Source organism: Anser cygnoides, chromosome W (genome assembly GCF_040182565.1).
Source record: "Anser cygnoides isolate HZ-2024a breed goose chromosome W, Taihu_goose_T2T_genome, whole genome shotgun sequence".
NCBI classification, from domain to species: Eukaryota; Metazoa; Chordata; class Aves; order Anseriformes; family Anatidae; genus Anser; species Anser cygnoides.
This window is the reverse complement of record NC_089911.1, coordinates 4153154-4174145: the sequence shown is the minus strand read 5'-3', so window position 1 is coordinate 4174145 and position 20992 is coordinate 4153154. Positions and strand designations below refer to the sequence as shown.

The window sequence follows — 20992 nt, the reverse complement described above, 5'->3', positions numbered from 1 at the left end:
AATGCTGGGAGTACTGGGCTATACTGGGAACACTGGGCCACACATACTGGGGTTACTGGGAGCACTGGTCACAAATGCTGGGAGTACTGGGCTATACTGGGAACACTGGGCCACACATACTGGGGTTACTGGGAGCACTGGTCACAAATGCTGGGAGTACTGGGCTATACTGGGAACACTGGGCCACACATACTGGGGTTACTGGGAGCACTGGTCACAAATGCTGGGAGTACTGGGCCGCACATATACTGGGAACACTGGGCCACACATACTGGGGTTACTGGGAGCACTGGTCACAAATGCTGGGAGTAGTGGGCTATACTGGGAACACTGGGCCACACATACTGGGGTTACTGGGAGCACTGGTCACAAATGCTGGGAGTACTGGGCTATACTGGGAACACTGGGCCACACATACTGGGGTTACTGGGAGCACTGGTCACAAATGCTGGGAGTAGTGGGCTATACTGGGAACACTGGGCCACACATACTGGGGTTACTGGGAGCACTGGGCCACACATACTGGGGTTTCTGGGAGCACTGGGCCACACATACTGGGGTTACTGGGAGCACTGGTCACAAATGCTGGGAGTAGTGGGCTATACTGGGAACACTGGGCCACACATACTGGGGTTACTGGGAGCACTGGGCCCCACGTGCAGGGGGCAGGGCCAAGGCGGGCCCACCCACAGGGGGCGTGGCCTGCGCGCGGTGGGCGTGGCCAGCCCGCGGGCGCCAGCAGCGATGCGGGCGAGGTCTGCGGGGGGGGGGCGTGGCCCTAAAGGAAGGGGGCGGGGCCTCGCATCGCGGCTCGGCCAATGAGCGGCGGGGGCGGGGCCGGGGGCGGGGCCTGGCGCGCGGCGGCCGCGGGTGCCGGCGGCGATGGCGGCGGCGGAGCGCGGGGGAGGGGGGGGCGCGGGCCCGGGGCGGCCCCGGCGCTGCCCCCGCCGGGCACTTCCGCTTCCGGCGCCGCTCCCGGTACCGGTTCCGGTGCCGGTGCCGCCGCCTCCCCCCGCCGGCCGCCCGGTGCGGATGACGCTGTTCGGGGCCTGGGAGGTGGACAGAGGCTCCCCCGCCTGCGTGCCCAGGTGGGTGCCGCACCGGGACCGGGACCGGGTCCCCGGCACCGGGACCGACCCCTCCGGGACCGGAACCCGAGCCCTCCGGTATCGGTACTGGGCCCCCCGGTACCGGAATCGAGCTCCCGGTACCGGGTCTGACCTCCCCGGTAAGCGGTTCTGAGCCCCGCTGCCAGAACCGAGGCCCCCCGGTACCGTAACCGAGCTCTCCGGTATCGGTACTGGGCCCACCCGGTACCGGAATCGAGCTCCCGGTACCCGATCCTGATCGCCGGTACCGTAACCCGAGTCCCCCCGGTATCGGTACTGGGCCCCACGGTACCGGATCTGACCTCTCCGGTACCCGGTTCTGAGCCCCCCGGTACCAGAACCACCCCCCGGTACCCGAACCGACCTCCCGGTACCGGATCTGACCTCCCCGGTAACTGGTTCTGAGCCCCGGTACCCGGTTCTGAGCCCCCCGGTACCGGAACCGAGCCCCCCGGTATCGGTACTGGGCCCATCGGTACCGGGTCTGACCTCTCCGGTACCCGGTTCTGAGCCCCGGTGCCAGAACCGAGGCCCCGGTACTGGGTAACACGAGTCCCCCGGTATCGGTACTGGGCCCCGGTACCGGAATCGAGCTCCCGGTACCGGGGTCTGACCTCCCCCGGTAGCCGGTTCTGAGCCCCGGTACGGGAACCGACCCCCCCCGGTACCGGAGCACCGACCCCCTGGTACCCGGTACTGGGGCCCCGGTGCTGCCCTCCCCCCATCCGCTACCGATGCTGCCGGTGCCCGGTGCTGCCCCTCCCGGTGCCCCCCTTACCGGGACCCTCACCGTTACCGGTGCCCCCCTCATTACCGGCCCCCCGGTGCCTTCCCGGTGCACCCCCCGCGTTACCTGCCCCCCCCGGTGCCCCCCCCCGTTATCCGGCACCCCCCGGTGCCACCCCCCTTACCGGGACTCCCCCGGTGCCCTCCCGGTGCCCCCCCCCCGTTACCGGACCCCCCGATGCCCCCTTACCAGAACCCCCCCATTCCCGGTGCCCCCCCCCCGTTACCGGACCTCCCCCGGTGCCCCCCTTACCGGGACCCCCCATTCCCGGTGCCCCCCCCGTTACCGGACCTCCCCCCGGTGCCCCCCCTTACCGGGACCCCCATTCCCGGTGCCCCCCCCATTCCCGGCCCCCCCGGTGCCCCCCCCGTTACCGGTGCCATCCCCCGTGCCCTCCCAGTGCCCCCCCGCATTACCTGCCCCCCCCGGTGCCCCCGGTGCCCCCCCCGTTACTGGTGCCCCCCCCCGTTACCGGTGCCCCCCCGTTACCGGCCCCCCGTTACCGGCGCCCCCGTGCCCGCAGGCTCCTGAACCTGACCCTGCAGCGCCTGGCTGCTGCGGGGGGCGGCCGAGGAGCTGGGGGGGGCAGCTGGGCACCGCCTCGTCATCGCCGTCCGCATGCAGGCGGGGGCGGGGGGGGGCTATACGGGGGGGGGCACTGGGGGCACCGGGGGGGGGGCGGGGGGCTGGGCACGGTTTTATTATGGGGGGGGGGGGGGGGGGGGTCACGGGGGGGGGGTGGGGAACAGGGGGGGCACCGGGGGGGTTACGGGGGGGCACAAATGCGGGGGGGGGGGGGGGGACACCGGGGGGGTCACGGTTTTATTATGGGGGGGTCACAGGGGGATGGGGGGGAGGGAGGGGGGGGGGGCACCGGGGGCAGCGTGGGGGAGAACCGAGGGGGTACGGGGGGGGCACCGGGGGGGGCACCGGGGGGGGGGGTACCGGGGGTCACGGTTTTATTATGGGGGGGGGGGGTCAAGGGGGGGATGGGGGGGGTGGGGAGGAGGGAAGGGGCGCCTGGGGGCCTGGGGGGGGGGTTACGGGGGGGGTCACGGGGGGGGGCACCGGGGGGGCACCGGGGGGGGGGCACCCGGGGGGTCACGGTTTTATTATGGGGGGGGGGCAAGGGGGGATGGGGGGTGGGAGGAGGGACGGGGGGGGGCACCGGGGGGGGGGGGAACCGGGGGGTCACGGTTTTATTATGGGGGGGGGCTGCTGGGGGATTGGGGGGTGGGGAGGGAAGGGGGGGGGCACCGGGGGGGGGCACTGAGGGGGGGTACGGGGGGGGCACCGGGGGGCCTCGGGGGGGGCACCGGGGGGTGCAATTGGGGGGGGTCACGGTTTTATTATGGGGGGGGGGCAAGGGGGAAGGGGGTGGGGAGGGAAGGGGGGCACAGATGGGGGTTGGGGGGCGCATGGGGGGGGCACAGCGGGTAAGGGGGGCACGGGGGTCCCGGTTTTTTAGGGGGGGGGCTGATGGGGGATGGGAAGGGGGGGCACTGGGGGGGGGCACCGGGGATGGGGGAAATGGGGGGGGGGGGGGGGCACGGGGGGAGGGGGGTCCTGAGGGGCTGCAGCCTTTTGGGGGGGGTCTCAAAGGGCGGGGGGGCACTTGAAGGAGGGGGACGTTGGGGGGGGATGTTAAAGGGGGGGGGGGTCTTCACCCCCCCCCCCCGTTCTTCCCCCCCCCCCCCCCCAGGGCTCGAGCGGATCCTGCGCTCCAGCGAGATCGCGCTGGCGGGGGGGCGCTGCCGGCGGAGCTGCAGCTCACCTTCTCCCTGCAGGTGGGGGGGCACCCCGACCGCCCCCGGGAGCCCCCGGGAGCCCCGGGAGCCCCCCTTTCCTGTTGGGACATCCCTGAACCCCCCATATACCTGGCCCCCCCTTTTTGCCCCCCCCACTGACCCCCCCTTTTTGCCCCCCCCCTTTTGCCCCCCTTTTTGCCCCCCTTTTTGTGCCCCCCAGTACCCCGCTCCCTGAAGCCCCCCACTGACCCCCCTTTTTGCCCCCCCCATTTGTGCCCCCCCAGTACCCCCACTCCCTAAAGCCCCCATACTTCCAGTGACCCCCCCAGTACCCCATTTCCTGAAGCCCCCACTGACCCCCCCATATACCTGACCCCCCTTTTTGCCCCCCACTGACCCCCCCTTTTTGCCCCCCTTTTGCCCCCCAGTACCCCACTACTCCCTGAAGCCCCCCATATACCCCTGACCCCCCCCCTTTTGCCCCCCACTGACCCCCCTTTGTGCCCCCCAGTACCCCCACTCCCTGAAGCCCCCCACTGACCCCCCATGTACCCTGACCCCCCCCCTTTTTGCCCCCCTTTTTGTGCCCCCCAGCACCCCCACTCCCTGAAGCCCCCACTGACCCCCCTTTTTGCCCCCCATTTGTGCCCCCCAGTACCCCCACTCCCCTAAAGCCCCCCCATACTCCCCAGTGACCCCCCCATATACCTGACCCCCCCTTTTTGCCCCCCTTTTTGCCCCCCCTTTTGTGCCCCCCCGTACCCCCGCTCCCTGAAGCCCCCCCACTGACCCCCCCCCCCCCCCCCCTTTTTGTGCCCCCCCAGTACCCCCACTTCCTGAAGCGCGGCCCCACCCGGCTGCAGGTGCTGCTGCAGCGCCCCAAGCGCTACAAGCACCGCGCCTTCCTGCGCTACAAGACGCTGGCCGTGGGGCTCATCGACATGGCCGAGGTGCGTGGGGGCACCCATGGGTGCTGGGGGGTGGGGGGCACCCGTGGGTGTCACAGAGCCCCCCATCCCCCCTGGGTACTGCAGCAGTCCCATGGGGGTGGTGCTGCTGCTGTGTTAGGCACTCGAGGTGGTCAAGGTGGGTGGGGGGCACCCATGGGTGCTGGGTGCCAGGTTGAAGAGCACCCATGGGTGTCACAGGCCATCCCACTCACACCCCCCCCGAGTGCTGCAGCAGCCACGCGGGGGTGGTGCTGGTTCTGTGTTAGGCACTCGAGGTGGTCAAGGTGGGTGGGGGGCACCCATGGGTGCTGAGAGGGTGGGGGGCACCCATGGGTGTCACAGCCCCCCATCCCCCCTGGGTGCTGCAGCAGCCCACAAGGGTGGGAGAGGCGCTGGTGCTGTGCTGGGTGGGCACTGGAGGTGGTCGAGGTGGGTGGGGGGCACCCATGGGTGCTGGGGGCGTGGGGGGCACCCATGGGTGTCAGAGAGCCCCCAAACACATCCCCCCTGGGTGCTGCAGCAGCCCCATGGGGGTGGCACTGGTGGCGCTGGCCTCAAGGAGGCCAAGGTGGGTGGGGGGCACCCATGGGTGCTGGGGGCACCCATGGGTGCTGGGGGCGTGGGGGGCACCCATGGGTGTCACAGTCCCCCCATCCCCCCCCCCCCGGGTGCTGCAGCAGCCCCACAAGGGGGGAGAGGTGCTGGTGCTGTGCTGGGTGGGCACTGGAGGTGGTTGAGGTGGGTGGGGGCACCCATGGGTGTTGGGTGGGGGTTGGGGGCACCCATGGGTGCTGGGTGCCAGGTTGGAGAGCACCCATGGGTGTCACGGGCCATCCCACTCACACCGCCCCCGAGTGCTGCAGCAACCCCGTGGGGGTGGTGCTGGTGCTGTGTTAGGCGCTCAAGGTGGTCAAAGTGGGTGAGGGACACCCATGGGTGCTGCGGGGTGGGGGTTGGGGGGCACCCATGGGTGCCAGGTGCCAGTTGTGGGGCAGCCCCACACCCTCTCCACGTCTTGCGGCAGCCCGGTACGGGCGGGTGCTGCGCTGGGTGCTGGAGACGGCCAAGGTCTGGGGGAAAAGGAGGGCACCCATGGGTGCTCACCCCCCCACACCTCCCACCCCCGCACCCTTAGGTGCTGCAGCAGCCCAGTGAGGCCGGGCGGGTGCTGGTGCTGCGGCGGACGCCCGAGGAGGCGGCGGCGCCGGTGGCCGAGGTGCGGGTGCGGGCGCTCTGCAGCCAGCCCGTGGAGCGCGAGGCCAAGGGCAAGACGGCGGGTGAGGGGGCACCCATGGGTGGGGGTGGGGGGCCACCCATGGGGGGGGGGCACCCTGCGGGTAGGGGTACCTGGGAGCGGGGGGGCACCCGTGGGTGGCAGGGGATACTTGGTGGGTGGGAGGCGTGGGGCGTTGGGGAGTGGGGGGGGTGCCTGTAGGTGTAGGGGGCACCCATGGGTGGGTGGGGCACCCATGGGGAGGGGGCACCCATGGGGGTGGGGGGCACCCATGGGGGGGTGGGGGGCACCCGTGGGTGGCAGGGGATACCTGGTGGGTGTGGGGTGTTGGGGGTGGGGGGGATGCCTGTAGGTGGGGGGGGCACCCATGGGTGGTAGGGGCACCCATAAGTGTAGGAAGCACCCATAGGTGCAGGGGAACACCTATAGGTATAGAGAGCACCCATAGGTGCAGGGGGCACCCATAGGTGCAGGGGAATGCTTGCAGATATGAGAGCACCCATAGGTGCAGGGGCACTTGTAGATACAGGGGGCACCCATAGGTGCAAGGGGCACCCATAGGTGTTAGGGAGCACCCATAGGTGCAGGGGCACCCATATGGGTCTAGGAGCACCCATAGGTGCAGGGGCACCCTTAGGTGCAGGGGGCACTTGCAGACATAGGGAGCACCCATAGGTGTTAGGGAGCTCCCATAGGTGCGGGGGGACACCTGTAGATGTAGGGGGCACCCATAGGTGTGGGGGGCACCCATAGGTCTTAGGGAGCTCCCATAGGTGCGGGGGGACACCTGTAGATACAGAGAGCACCCATAGGTGCAGGGGGCACCCATAGGTGCAGGGGACACCTGTAGATATAGGGGGTACCCATAGGTGCAGAGGGGACACTTGCAGACATAGGGAGCACCCATAGGTGCAGGGGCACTCTTAGGTGCAGGGGGACACCTGTAGGTGTAGAGAGCACCCGTAGGTGCGGGGGGCACCCATGGGTGCAGGGGGCACCCATATGGGTCTAGGGAGCACCCATGGGTGCGGGGGCACCCATAGGTGCAGGGGGCACCCATAGGTGCAGGGAGCACTTGGGGTGGCGTGGAGCGAACCTTGGGCAGGTGGGGGGTGGAGGGGGGAAGATGGGGGGGGTGGGGAGCACCCATGGGTGCCCCCCTCCCCAGACCGCTCCCCGGACGCGGAGGTGTCGGAGGAGGAGGAGGAGGAGGAGGAGGAAGAGGAGAGCTCCTCCTCCGAGCAGGACGCCAGCGACGACGCCGCGCACGGCCAGGTGGGGGGGCGTGACGTCACCCCCTCCGTGACGTCACCCCCGTGATGTCACACCCCATGTGACGTCACACACCCGTGACGTCACCCTATGACGTCACACCCCCGTGACATCACCCCCCAGGACCTCTTCGACGAGGAAGAGGAGCTGCCCAAGGCCAGAGAAGACGCGGAGGAAGGCGCCGGGGGGCGGGTGAGGGGCGCTGGGTGCCCCCGGGGACCCCCCCCCCCCGTCCCCTCCCCCCCCATGTCCCCTCCCCCCCCAATGTCCCCCCCCCCCACTGACCCCCCCCGTGTCCCCCCCCCCCCCCCCGCAGCAGCCCAACATCAAGCAGAAGTTCGTGGCCCTGCTGCGGCGCTTCAGGGTGTCGGAGGAGGTAGGGGGGCACCCATGGGTGCTGGGGGGGAGGGGGGAGAGGGGGGCACCCAGGGGACCTGCGGGGTGGCCCCGGGGGGTGGGGGGTGACAGGGGTGCTATAGGGTGACAGGGGTGCCATAGGGTACCATAGGGTGCCATGGGGTGTCATGGGGTGCCATAGGGTGCTATAGGGTGCCATGGGGTGGCAGGGGGTGCCATAGGGTGCTATAGGGTGCTATAGGGTGCTATAGGGGTCCCATGGGGTGCCAAGGGGGTGTCATAGGGTGACAGGGGGGAGCCCTGGGGGTGCTATAGGGTGCCGCAGGGTGCCATAGGGTGCCGTGGGATGATGGGGAGGTGCCATGGGGTGCTATAGGATGCTATAGGGTGCTGTAGGGTGCCATGGGGGTGCTATAGGGTGCCCTGGGGTGACAGGGGGTGCCATAGGGTGCTATAGGGTGCCATGGGGTGGCAGGGGGTGCCATGGGGTGCTATAGGGTACCATAGGGTGCCCTGGGGTGCTATAGGGTGACAGGGGGGAGCCCTAGGGGTGCTATAGGGTACCATAGGGTGCCCTGGGGGTGCTATAGGGTGACAGGGGGGAGCCCTAGGGGTGCTATAGGGTACCATAGGGTGCCATGGGGGTGCCATGGGGGTGCTATAGGGTGCCATAGGGGTGGCAGGGGGTGCCATAGGGTGCTGTAGGGTGCCGTAGGGTGCCCTGGGGTGATGGGGGGTGTCACTGGGTCCCATAGGGTGGCAGAAGGGTTCTGTAGGGTGGCCGGGGGTGTCACTGGGTCCCTTGGGGTGACCGGGGGTGTCACTGGGTGCCATGGGGTGGCAGGGGGTGTCCCTTGGGGTGGCTGGGGGCTGTCACCGGGTGCCGCGGGGTGACCGGGGTGTCCCGTCGGGTTGGGTTGGGGGTGGTGGGGTGGCCGGGGCCCGTCCCCGCACCCCGGGGGTGGCAGCGGCGGCGGTGCCGCAGGCGCTGGTGTCGCGCGCCCGCATGCGGGCGGTGGCCGAGGACCTGGCCGAGGACCTGGCCGAGCTCTGCGCCTCCCTCGGCATCCCCCCGACCCCGAGCCCGGTGACCCCGGTGACCCCGAGCCCGGTGACCCTGACCCCGGTGACCCCGAGCCCGACCCGATGACCCCGACGACCCCGATGACCCCGACAGCGGCCCCAGCGCCCCCAAGCCCCGGCTGCGGTCAGTGCCCCCCCCCCCGGGTCCCCTCCTGGCCCCCATGTCCCCATCGTGTCCCCACCACGTCCGTGTCCCCCTCCTGTCCCCCACATCCCCCATGTCCCCTCCCTGTGCCCCCGTGTCCCCCATGTCCCCCATGCCCCCCCATGTCCCCATCGTGTCCCCACCACGTCCGTGTCCCCCTCCTGTCCCCCACATCCCCCCCATGTCCCCTCCTGTGCCCCCGTGTCCCCATCCTGTCCCCTCCTGTCCCCCCATGCCCCCCATGTCCCCATCGTGTCCCCACCACGTCCATGTCCCCCCATGTCCCCCCATGTCCCCCTCCTGCCCCCCGTGTCCCCTCCTGTCCCCCCTCCTGCCCCCCTGTGTCCCCTCCTGTCCCCCTCGTGCCCCCCCGTGTCCCCAACCCCCGGTGCCATCAGGGTGCCCCCCCCCCGCCCCGTGCCCCCTGCTGTCCCCGTGTCATGGGTGTCCCCACACCCCAGTGCCACCGGTGTCCCCAGGAGCCCCCCAGTGCCACCGGTGCCCCCAGTGCCACCAGTGTCCCCATGTCCCCCCGGTGCCACTGGTGTCCCCCCCCCATGACCCCCAGTGTCCCCATGTCCCCCCGGTGCTACCAGTGCCCCCCCAGTGTCATCGGTGTCCCCCCCCCATGTCCCCTGGTGCCACCGGTGCCACCGTGCCACCGTGCCCCCCGGTGCCATCGGTGTCCCCATGTTCCCCCCCCCCCGCAGCCCCTTCTTCGAGGGCTCCTCGCAGACGGAGATGGGCAGTGAGGGGTCCCCCCCCCGGTAAATGGGGGGTTATGGGGTCGCTGGGGGGTTATGGGATCACTGGGAGGGTTATGGGGGGTGGGGGGTGGGGTTATGGGGGCGCTGGGGGTGTTATGGGGGGCACTGGGGGGGTTATGGGGGAGCACTGGGGGGGTTATAGGGGAAGCTGGGGGGGGTTATGGGGGGCACTGGGGGGGGGGTTATGGGGTCGCTGGGGGGGTTGTGGGGGGCACTGGGGGAGTTATAGGAGAAGCTGGGGGGTTATGGGGGGCGCTGGGGGGGGTCTTGGGGGCACTGGGGGGGTCTTGGGGGCACTGGGATGGTTATGGGGGTGGGGGGGGGGGGGGTTGTGGGGGCGCTGGGGGTGTTATGGGGGGCACTGGGGGGGTTATGGGGGGCACTGGGGAGGTTTGAGGGGGCACTGGGGGGTTTTGGGGGGGGCACTGGGGGGTTTGGGGGGGGCACTGGGGGGTTTATGGGGGGCACTGGGGGGTTATAGGGGAAGCTGGGGGGGGTTGGGGGGGCACTGGGGGTTTGGGGGGGGCACTGGGGGGTTTTGGGGGGGGGGCACTGGGGGGGGGTTGGGGGGCACTGGGGGGTCTTGGGGGCACTGGGGGGTCTTGGGGGGCACTGGGATGGTTATGGGGGTGGGGGGGGGGTTATGGGGGCGCTGGGGGTGTTATGGGGGGCACTGGGGGGGGTTATGGGGGGCACTGGGGAGGTTTGAGGGGGGCACTGGGGGGTTTTGGGGGGCACTGGGGGTTTTGGGGGGCACTGGGGGGGGTTTATGGGGGGCACTGGGGGGTTATAGGGGAAGCTGGGGGGGTTATGGGGGGCACTGGGGGTTTGGGGGGCACTGGGGGGTTTGGGGGGGGGCACTGAGGGGGTTGGGGGGGCACTGGGGCACTGGGGGGTCTTGGGGGCACTGGGGGTTGTATGGGGGGTTATGGGGGACATTGGGGGGGTTATGGGGGCACTGGGGGGGGGGTTATGGGGGGCACTGGGGGTTTATGGGGTTGCTGGGGGGGTTATGGGGGCACTGGGGGGTTATGGGGGGCACTGGGGAGGTTTGGGGGGGCACTGGGGGGTTTTGGGGGGCGCTGCGAGGGTTTTGGGGGGGCACTGGGGGGGTTTATGGGGGGCACTGGGGGGTTATAGGGGGAAGCTGGGGGGGTTTATGGGGGGTTATGGGGGCACTGGGGGGTTTATGGGGGGCACTGGGGGGGTTATAGGGGGAAGCTGGGGGTTTATGGGGGGTTATGGGGGCACTGGGGGGTTTATGGGGGGCACTGGGGGGGTTATAGGGGAAGCTGGGGGGGGTTTGTGGGGGTTATGGGGGGCACTGGGGGGGGTTATGGGGGGCACTGGGGGGGGTTATGGGGGCACTGGGGGGTTTATGGGGGGGTCTGGGGGACATTGGGGGGGTTATGGGGGGCACTGGGGGGGGTTATGGGGGGCACTGGGGGGGTTTATGGGGGTGCTGGGGGGGTTATGGGGGACATGGGGGGCACTGGGGGGGTCTGGGGGGGGGTGTGGGGGGTGCACGTGCAGAGCGCGCCCCTCCCCCCGCAGGCGGAGGCAGCACCCAAGGGTGCCCGCAGACCCCCTGAGGACGCGGGGCCGGACCCCGAGGGGCTGGTGAGCGCCCCCCGCCCCCCCCCCCCCAAAAAAACCAACACCCCGGGGGCCCCAAGGGTGCCCCCACCCCCCGCACCCCCCCGCGTTTTTGGGGTGCCTGCCCCCCCCCCCCATGCAGGACCCGCAGGGGGACCCCGGGGAGCCGGGGGGGGCCCCGGCTGCGCCCCCCGGAAGGGCAGCAAGGGAGAGGCGGCGTCACCCAGGTGGGGGCACCCAAGGGTGCTGGGGTGGGGGGGCACTGGGGGGGGGGGACTGGGGAACATTTGGGGGTCTCGGGGGGGGGGTGGGGGGTCTGGGGGGGCTTTAGGGGTCTGGGGGGGGGGTCTGAGGGGGCTTTGGGGGTCCCCGGGGGGGGCTTTTGGGGTCTGGGGGTGCTTTTGGGGGTCTGGGGGGGGGGGTGAGTGGGGTCTGGGGGTCCCTGGGGGGTTTTGGGGGTCCCTGGGGGGGGGGCTTTTGGGGTCTGGGGGGGCCTTTGGGGGTCTCGGGGGGGGGCTTTGGGGGTCTGGGGGGGGTGAGGGAGGTCTGGGGGGGGGGGCTTTGGGGGTCTGGGGGGGCCTTTGGGGGTCTCGGGGGGGGCTTTGGGGGTCTGGGGGGGCCCTTGGGGGGGGGCTTTGGGGGGGGTGAGGGGGGTCCCTGGGGGCTTTGGGGTCTGGGGGGGCCTTTGGGGGTCCCTTGGGGGGATTTGGGGGTCTGGGGGGGCTTTTGGGGGTCTGGGGGGGGTGAGTGGGGCCTAGGGGGGTGAGGGGGGTTTTGGGGGTCCCTGGGGGGGGGCTTTTGGGGTCTGGGGGGGCCTTTGGGGGTCTCGGGGGGGGGCTTTGGGGGTCTGGGGGTCCCTGGGGGGGTTTTGGGGGTCCCTGGGGGGGGGCTTTTGGGGTCTGGGGGGCCTTTGGGGGTCTCGGGGGGGGGCTTTGGGGGTCTGGGGGGGGTGAGGGAGGTCTGGGGGGGGGGTTTTGGGGGTCTGGGGGGGCCCTTGGGGGGCTTTGGGGGGGGTGAGGGGGGGGTCCCTGGGGGGGCTTTGGGGTCTGGGGGGGGCTTTGGGGGTCCCTTGGGGGGGGGTTGGGGGTCTGGGGGGGGTCTTTGGGGGTCTGGGGGGCTTTGGGGGCCCTTGGGGGGGCTTTGGGGGGGTGAGGGGGGTCCCTGGGGGTTTGGGGGCCTTTGGGGGGGGCGAGGGGGGGCTTTTGGGGGTCCCTGGGGGGCTTTTGGGGGTCCGGGGGGGGGGGTTTTGGGGGTCCCTGGGGGGTTTTGGGGTCTTTGGGGGGGGGGGGGTTGGGGTCCCGGGGGGGGGCATTTGGGGTCCCTGGGGAGGGGGGTTGGGGTGGGGGGGGGGGCCCCTCAGGCTCTCCCCTTTTTTTTTTTGGGGGGGGGGGGGGGGGCACCGCTCCCAGCCCTCCCTCCCTGCGGGCCGGACGCGGGGGGCGGGGGGGGGGCGCAGGGGCACCCCCCGACGGGAGCGGCCCCCCCCGCCCCGAGCCCCGGGGGACGGCCCCCCGGCCCCGACAGCGAGGCGGCCCCGGGCACCCAGGTGGGGGGGGGCAATTAATGGGGTGGGGGGGCAATTAATGGGGTGGGGGGCAATTATTGGGGTGGGGGGGCGTTATGGGGTGGGGGGCAGTTATGGGGGTGGGGGCAATTATTGGGGGGGCGATTAATGGGGTGGGGGGTGTTATGGGGTGGGGGGCAGTTATTGGGGTGGCAATTAATGGGGTGGGGGCAATTATTGGGGTGCGGGTGTTATGGGGTGGGGGGCAGTTATGGGGGTGGGGGCAATTAATGGGATGGGGGGTGTTTTGGGGATGGGGGGCAGTTATTGGGGGGCGATTAATGGGGTGGGGGGCAATTATGGGGCAGGGGGAATTATTGGGGTGGGGGGGTTTTAAGGGGTGGGGGGCAATTATTGGGATGGGGGGCAATTGTGGGATGGGGGCAATTATGGGATGGGGGTAATTATGGGGCGCAGGAGGGAATTATTGGGATGGGGGGCAATTATTGGGGTGGGGGTAGCAATTATTGGGGTGGGGGGGCAGTTATTGGGGTCTAGGGGGAATTATTGGGGTGGGGGAGTTGTTGTGGGTGGGGGGCAATTATTGGGGTGGGGGGCAATTTTTGGGATGGGGGCAATTATTGGGGTGGGGTGGGAATTATTGGGGTCTGGGGGGAATTATTGGGGTGGGGGGGTTGTTATGGGGTCGGGGGCAATTATTGGGATGGGGGGCAATTATTGGGGTCTGGGGGGGAATTATCGGGGGTGGGGGGTGTTATGGGGTGGGGGGCAATTATTGGGGTGGGGGTGGCAATTATTGGGGTCTGGGGGGACATTATTGGGGTGGGGGGGGGTGTTATGGGGGTGGGGGTGCAATTATTGGGATGGGGGCAATTATGGGGTGTGTGGGGGAGTTATTGGGGTAGGGGTGGGAATTATTGGGGTGGGGGGGTTGTTGTGGGTGGGGGGCAATTATTGGGATGGGGGCAATTATTGGGGTGGGGGGCAGTTATTGGGGTCTGGGGGGAATTATTGGGGTGGGGGGGGTTGTTATGGGGTGGGGGGCAATCATTGGGGTCTGGGGGGACATTATTGGGGTGGGGGGCAATTATTGGGATGGGGGCAATTATGGGATAGGGGCAATTATGGGGCGCGGGAGGGAATTATTGGGGTGGGGGTGGGAATTATTGGGGTCTGGGGGGAATTATTGGGGTGGGGGGGTGTTATGGGGTGCGGGGGGGTCTCGGCCCCCCCCCCCGACGTGTGGGTGCGGGGCAGGAGCAGCTGAGCCGGGCGCTGGGGCCGGAGGGGCGCTGCCGGAGAGCGTGGTGCTGGTGGGCACCGGGGACTGGCAGGGGCAGGTGGGTGCCGGGGGGGCAATTAGCCCTCAGCGGCCCTAATTAGGGGCAATCGGCTAATTAGCCAGAAGGGAAGGGTTTAATAACTGCAGCGGTAACGGGGCGGGGGGGGGGGGCTAAAGGGGGATTGGGGGGATTGGGAGGGAGTGGGGGGGTTATGGGGTCGGGGGGGGGGGGGTTATGGGGTGGGGGGGGGGTTATGGGGTCGGGGGGGTTATGGGGTGGGGGGGGTTATGGGGTCAGGGGGGTATTGGGGTGGGGGGTGGCAGGGGTATGGGGGGGCCGGGGGGGGGGTTATGGGGGGCCGGGGGGGGGTTATGGGGGTGATGGGGGGGGTTATGGGGGTGTGATGGGGCTGGGGGGGGGTTATGGGGTCAGGGGGTTATGGAGTCAGGGGTTATGGGGTGGGGGGGGTTATGGGGGTGTGATGGGGCTGCAGGGGGGGTTATGGGGCTGGGGGGGGGTTATGGGGTCGGGGGGGGTTATGGGGCTGGGGGGGGTTATGGGGTCAGGGGGTATTGGGGTGGGGGGGTGGCAGGGGTATGGGGGGGCCGGGGGGGGGGTTATGGGGGGGCCAGGGGGGGGGTTATGGGGGTGATGGGGGGGGTTATGGGGGTGTGATGGGGCTGCGGGGGGGGTTATGGGGCTGGGGGGGGTTATAGGGTCGGGGGGGGTATCAGGGTGGGGGGGTGGCAGGGGTATGATGGGGTCGGGGGGGGGGTTATGGGGGGGCCGGGGGGGTTATGGGGGGGCCAGGGGGGGTTATGGGGTCGGGGGGTGGTTATGGGGTGGGGGGTTAGGGGGTCAGGGGGGTATTGGGATGGGGGGGTGGCAGGGGTTTGGGGGGGGTTATGGGGGTGTGATGGGACTGCGGGGGGGGGGGGGTTATGGGGCTGGGGGGGTTATGGGGCTGGGGGGGGTTATGGGGTCGGGGGTGTATTGGGGTGGGGGGGTGGCAGGGGTATGGGGGGGCCGGGGGGGGTTATGGGGGTGATGGGGGGGGTTATGGGGGTGTGATGGGGCTGCGGGGGGGGGTTATGGGGCTGGGGGGTTATGGGGTCGGGGGGGTATTGGGGTGGGGGGTGGCAGGGGTATGGGGGGGGCCGGGGGGGGGGTTATGGGGGGGCCAGGGGGGGTTATGGGGGTGATGGGGGCGGTTATGGGGGTGTGATGGGGCTGCGGGGGGGGGGGTTATGGGGCTGGGGGGTTATGGGGTCGGGGGGTTATGGGGTGGGGGGTGGCAGGGGTATGGGGGGGCCGGGGGGGTTATGGGGATGATGGGGCTGCAGGGGGGGGTTATGGGGTCAGGGAGGGATTGGGGGGGGGTGGCAGGGGAATGGGGGGGCCGAGGGGGGTTATGGGGGTGTTGGGGGGGTGTGATGGAGTTGGGGGGGGGTTATGGGGTCGGGGGTGGTTATGGGGTTGGGGGGGGGGGTTATGGGGTCGGGGGGTGGTTATGGGGTTGGGGGGGGTGGCAGGGGTGGGGGGGGGGTGTTGGGGGGGTTATGGGGTCGGGGGGGGTTTATGGGGTCGGGGGGGTATTGGGGTGGGGGGTGGTTGGGGGTGTTGGGCTGTGATGGGGCTGGGGGGGCAACGGGGCTTTTGGGGGGGGTGACGGGGTGGGGGGGGGTAATGGGGCTGGGGGGTTATGGGGGTGCGATGGGGTTGGGGGGGGTGGGGCCATGGGGGGGGGGGTGTTAGGGCTGAGGGGGGGGTCCCAGGGGGTCCCGGGGGGCCGGGGGGGGGCGATGGGGCCTGCGGGTGGGTGGGCGGCAAGGCCTCGGGGGGGGGGGGACACAAGGCCTCGGGGGGCGGCAGGGCCGTGGGGGGGGGTGCCGGGGGTGCCGGGGGGGGCCGTGGGGGGGGTCCCGGCGGTGCCACCCCCGCTGTCCCCGCAGTGGGTGGCGGAGCTGCTGCAGGCCCGGGGGCAGCCGCTGGTGGGCACCGGGACGGCGGCGGAGCTTGCAGCTGAGCGGCCATGGCGGGGCTGCTCGGCCGCCTCCAGCGCCAGTGAGAGCCCCCCGGGACCCCCCGGGACCCCCGGGACATGCCCCCAGACCCCCCCAGACACTCCCTGGGACCCCCTGTTTCTGGGATCCTCCTTGGGACCCCCCCGGGACCCCCTCCTGGACCCCCCTGGGACCTCCCCACCCCAGGACCCCCTTCACGACCCCGGGACCCCCCCCCGGGACATGCCCCCAGACCCCCCCCCCAGGACACTCCCTGGGACCCCCCCAGTATTCCTGCCCCGGGCCCCCCCTCCTGGGACCTTCCATGGGACCCCCCGGACCCCAGGACCCCGCTGCCCTGGGACCCCCTTCACGACCCCGGGACCCCCCCCCCCGGGACATGCCCCCAGACCCCCCAGGACACTCCCTGGGACCCCCCCAGGTTCCTGTCCCCGGCCCCCCTCCCAGGACCCTCCTTGGGACCCCCCGGGACCTCCCTGCCCCAGGACCCCCTCCAGGACCCCCCGGGGACCCCCCAGGACACTCCCTGGGACCCCCCCAGGTTCCTGCCCTGGGCCCCCCCTCCTGGGACCCTCCTTGGGACCCCCCGGGACCCCCCACCACCTCAGGGGGACCCTGGCTGTGGGCTGTGGGTGGCACCGGGTGGCACTGGGTGACACTGGGTGCTGTGGGGTGATACTGGGTGACGTGGGGTGTCACCGGGTGCCATGGGGTGGCTCTGGGTGACACTGGGTGCTGTGGGGTGCCATGGGGTGACACTGGGCGATGTGGGGTGGCACTGGGTGACAGTGGGTGACACTGGGTGCCGTGGGGTGCCGTGGGGTGACACTGGGTGCCATGGGGTGGCACTGGGTGCTGTGGGGTGCTCTGGGGTGACACTGGGCGATGTGGGGGTGTCACCGAGTGCCATGGGGTGGCACTGGGTGACACTGGGTGACACTGCGTGCTGTGGGGTGCTGTGGGGTGACACTGGGTGATGTGGGGTGACTTTGGGTGCCATGGGGTGACACTGGGTGCCACTGGCTGATGTGGGGTGCCACTGGGTGATGTTGGGTGCCACGGGGTGGCACTGGGCGCCATGGGGGTGGCACTGGGCAATGTGGGGTGCCACTGGGTGACTTTGGGTGCCATGGGGTGACACTGGGTGACACGGGGTGCCATGGGGTGACACTAGGTGATGTGGGGTGCCACTGGGTGCCACTGGATGATGTGGGGTGCCACTGGGTGACGTTGGGTGACGTTGGGTGCCATGGGGTGCTGCTGGGCAATGTGGGGTGCCACTGGGTGCCATGGGATGATGTCGGGTGCCACTGGGTGCCATGGGGTGCCGCTGGGTGATGTGGGGTGCCACTGGGTCACGTTGGGTGACACGGGGTGGCACTGGGTGACACGGGGTGATGTGGGGTGCCACTGGGTGCCATGGGGTGGCACTGGGGCGACGTGGGGGTGGCACTGGGTGCCGTGGGATGATGTGGGGTGCCACTGGGTGCCATGGGGTGATGTGGGGTGCCACTGGGTGACGTTGGGTGCCACGGGGGTGACACTGGGCGATGTGGGGTGCCACTGGGTGCCATGGGGTGACACTGGGTGCCATGGGATGACGTGGGGTGCCACTGGGTGCCATGGGGTGCCGCTGGGTGATGTGGGGTGCCACTGGGTGACGTTGGGTGACACGGGGTGGCACTGGGTGACACGGGGTGATGTGGGGTGCCACTAGGCGACGTGGGGTGCCACTGGGTGCCATGGGATGATGTGGGGTGCCACTGGGTGCCATGGGGTGGCACTGGGCGACATGGGGTGGCACTGGGTGCCGTGGGATGATGTGGGGTGCCACTGGGTGACATGGGGTGCCACTGGGTGCCATGGGATGATGTGGGGTGCCACTGGGTGCCACGGGGTGACGTTGGGTGCCACGGGGGTGACACTGGGTGCCATGGGATGATGTGGGGTGCCACTGGGTGCCACGGGGTGACGTTGGGTGCCACGGGGTGACACTGGGTGCCGTGGGATGACGTGGGGTGCCGCTGGGCGCCACGGGGTGCCGCTGGGCGACGTGCGGGGACGCGCGCATGCGGCGGCGGCGGGGGTTGGGGGGTGTCTCACGTGTGTCCCCCCCCCCCGTGTGTCCCCCCCCCCAGCTGCAGCCGCTCGGTGTCCCCGCGGGTGCTGAAGGTGGTGGCCGTGGGTGGCGCCGGGTTCCAGGGCGCCCTCCTGCGCTGCTTCGTCCGCCACCGGGCGCCCCCGGCCCCCCTGGCTGCGCTCCCTGCGCTTCCTCCTCGTGCCCTTGGGTGCGTGGGGGGGGGGGGGCGAGGTGGGGTGGGTGGGTGGGGGGGTGACGGGACCACCCCCCCACCCCCTGGTGACATGTGGGGTGTCCCCGCAGGCCCCCACCCGGTGGCGCAGTACCTGGGCGCGCTGGATGGGCGCTACGGGGCCGCCTTCCTCGACCCCCCTGGAGGGAGCTCTTCGGGCGCAGCGAGGCCCCCCGGAGGGTGAGGGGGGGGGGTGGGAGGGGGCACCCAAAGGTGGGGGGGCACCCAAAGGTGGGGGGGGTGGTTGGGAAGAGGGGGGGGGGGGGTGAGGGGGGGGGGACGCCGTGGTTGGGTGGTTTGTAGGGGGTAATGGGGGCACCAGGGACATTTGGGGACAAGTTGGGGACACTTGGGGGGGGGGTCTAGGGTCATCGAGGTCAATGGGGACCCTTGGGGACAAGTTGGGGTCACTTGGGGGTGTCTAGGGTCATCGAGGTCAATGGGGACCCTTGGGGACAAGTTGGGGTCACTTGGGGGTGGGGTCTAGGGTCATCGAGGTCAATGGGGACATTTGGGGACAAGTTGGGGACACTTGGGGGGGGGTCTAGGGTCATCGAGGTCAATGGGGACACTTGGGGACAAGTTGGGGTCACTTGGGGGGGTCAAGGGCCACCGAGGTCAATGGGGACCTTTGGGGACACCGACATTGGGGTGGTTTATAGGGGTAATAGGGTCACCAGGGTCAATGGGGACACTTGGGGACAGGTTGGGGTCACTTGGGGGGGGTCAAGGGTCATCGAGGTCAACGGGGACCCTTGGGGACAAGTTGGGGTCACTTGGGGGTGGGGTCTAGGGCCACCGAGGTCAATGGGGACCTTGGGGGACACTGAGGTGGGGTGGGTTATAGGGGTATTAGGGTCACCGGGGACAATGGGGACCTTTGGGGACAAGTTGGGGACACTTGGGAGGGGGTCTAGGGTCATCGAGGTCAACAGGGACCTTTGGGGACAAGTTGGGGTGGGTTATAGGGGTAATAGGGTCTCCGGGGTCAATGGGGATGCTTGGGGACAAGTTGGGGTCACTTGGGGGTGGGGTCTAGGGCCATCGAGGTCAACGGGGACCCTTGGGGACAAGTTGGGGTGGGCTATAGGGGTATTAGGGTCACCAGGGTCAACGGGGACACTTGGGGACACCAACACTGGGGTCAACTGGGGGGGGGGGCTATGGCCATCGGGGCCAATAGGGACCCTTGGGGACAAGTTGGGGTCACTTGGGGGGGTCAAGGGTCATCGAGGTCAACAGGGACCTTTGGGGACAAGTTGGGGTGGGTTATAGGGGTAATAGGGTCACCGGGGTCAGTGGGGACACTTGGGGACATTGACCTTGGGGTGGTTTATAGGGGTAATAGGGTCAATGGGGTCAATGGGGACCCTTGGGGACAAGTTGGGGTCACTTGGGGGGTCTAGGGTCAACGGGGACCCTTGGGGACACCAACACTGGGGTCAACTGGGGGGGCTATGGCCACCGGGGTCAACGGGGACCCTTGGGGACATCGACGTTGGGGTGGTTTATAGGGGCAATAGGGTCACCAGGGTCAGTGGGGACACTTGGGGACAAGTTGGGGACACTTTGGGGGGTCCAAGGGCCATCGAGGTCAATGGGAACCCTTGGGGACAAGTTGGGGTCACTTTGGGGGGTCAAGGGCCACCGAGGTCAATGGGGACCTTTGGGGACACCGACATTGGGGTGGTTTATAGGGGTAATAGGGTCACCAGGGTCAATGGGGACACTTGGGGACAGGTTGGGGTCACTTGGGGGGGGTCAAGGGCCACCGAGGTCAATGGGGACCTTGGGGGACACTGAGGTGGGGTGGTTTATAGGGGTATTAGGGTCACCGGGGACAATGGGGACCTTTGGGGACAAGTTGGGGACACTTGGGAGGGTCTAGGGTCATCAAGGTCAACGGGGACCCTTGGGGACAAGTTGGGGTGGTTTATAGGGGTATTAGGGTCACCGGGGTCAAGGGGGACACTTGGGGACAAGTTGGGGTCACTTTGGGGGGTCATAGGGCCACCGAGGTCAATGGGGACAGTTGGGGACAAGTTGGGGTCACTTGGGGGTGGGGTCTAGGGCCATCGAGGTCAACGGGGACCCTTGGGGACACTGAGGTGGGGTGGGTTATAGGGGTATTAGGGTCACCGGGGGCAACGGGGACACTTGGGGACATTGACCTTGGGGTGGTTTATAGGGGTAATAGGGTCAATGGGGTCAATGGGGACCCTTGGGGACAAGTTGGGGTCACTTCGGGGGGGTCTGGGGTCATCGAGGTCAACGGGGACCCTTGGGGACAATTTGGGGACACCTGGGGGGGGTCAAGGGTCATCGAGGTCAACGGGGACCCTTGGGGACAAGTTGGAGACACCTGGGGGGGGGTCAAGGGCCACCGAGGTCAACGGGGACCCTTGGGGACACCGAGGTGGGGTGGGTTATAGGGGCAGTACGGCCGCTGGGGTCAACGGCGCCCCCCGGCCCCCCCGGTTGGGGTGTCCCCCCCCCGTGATGTGCGTGTCCCGCCCCCCCCCCCCCGTGACGTGTGTCCCCCCCCCGTGACGTGTGTCCCCCCCGTGTCCCCAGAGCCCTTCGACGTGGCCGGCCGCATCCTGGCCTTCGCGGCGGGGGCGGGGGCCACCCACGCGCTGCCGGTGGCCGAGGCCATGCTGACCTGCGGGCACCCCTTGTGAGGGGGGGGGGGCCGGGGGGGGGGCGTCAGTGGGGGTGGGGGGCATTGGGGGGGGACATCGGGGGTGGGGGACATGGGGGGGGACATGAATGGGGGGGCATCAGTGGGGGGGACAGTGGG

At 69.9% G+C, this 20992-nt stretch overlaps 2 long non-coding RNA genes across 2 annotated transcripts; both read left to right on the top strand.

Moving 5' to 3' along the window:
• Window positions 1-7411: 7411 nt before the first annotated feature.
• On the top strand, window positions 7412-9453 carry LOC136788775 (uncharacterized). The gene is made up of 3 exons (XR_010827375.1): window positions 7412-7476; window positions 8443-8664; window positions 9396-9453. It is a non-coding gene; the product is annotated as an uncharacterized lncRNA (long non-coding RNA).
• Window positions 9454-12458: 3005 nt separating this feature from the next.
• LOC136788827 (uncharacterized) lies at window positions 12459-18377 on the top strand. Its single transcript, XR_010827395.1, has 4 exons — window positions 12459-12594; window positions 13831-13913; window positions 18019-18168; window positions 18264-18377. It is a non-coding gene; the product is annotated as an uncharacterized lncRNA (long non-coding RNA).
• Window positions 18378-20992: the final 2615 nt, after the last annotated feature.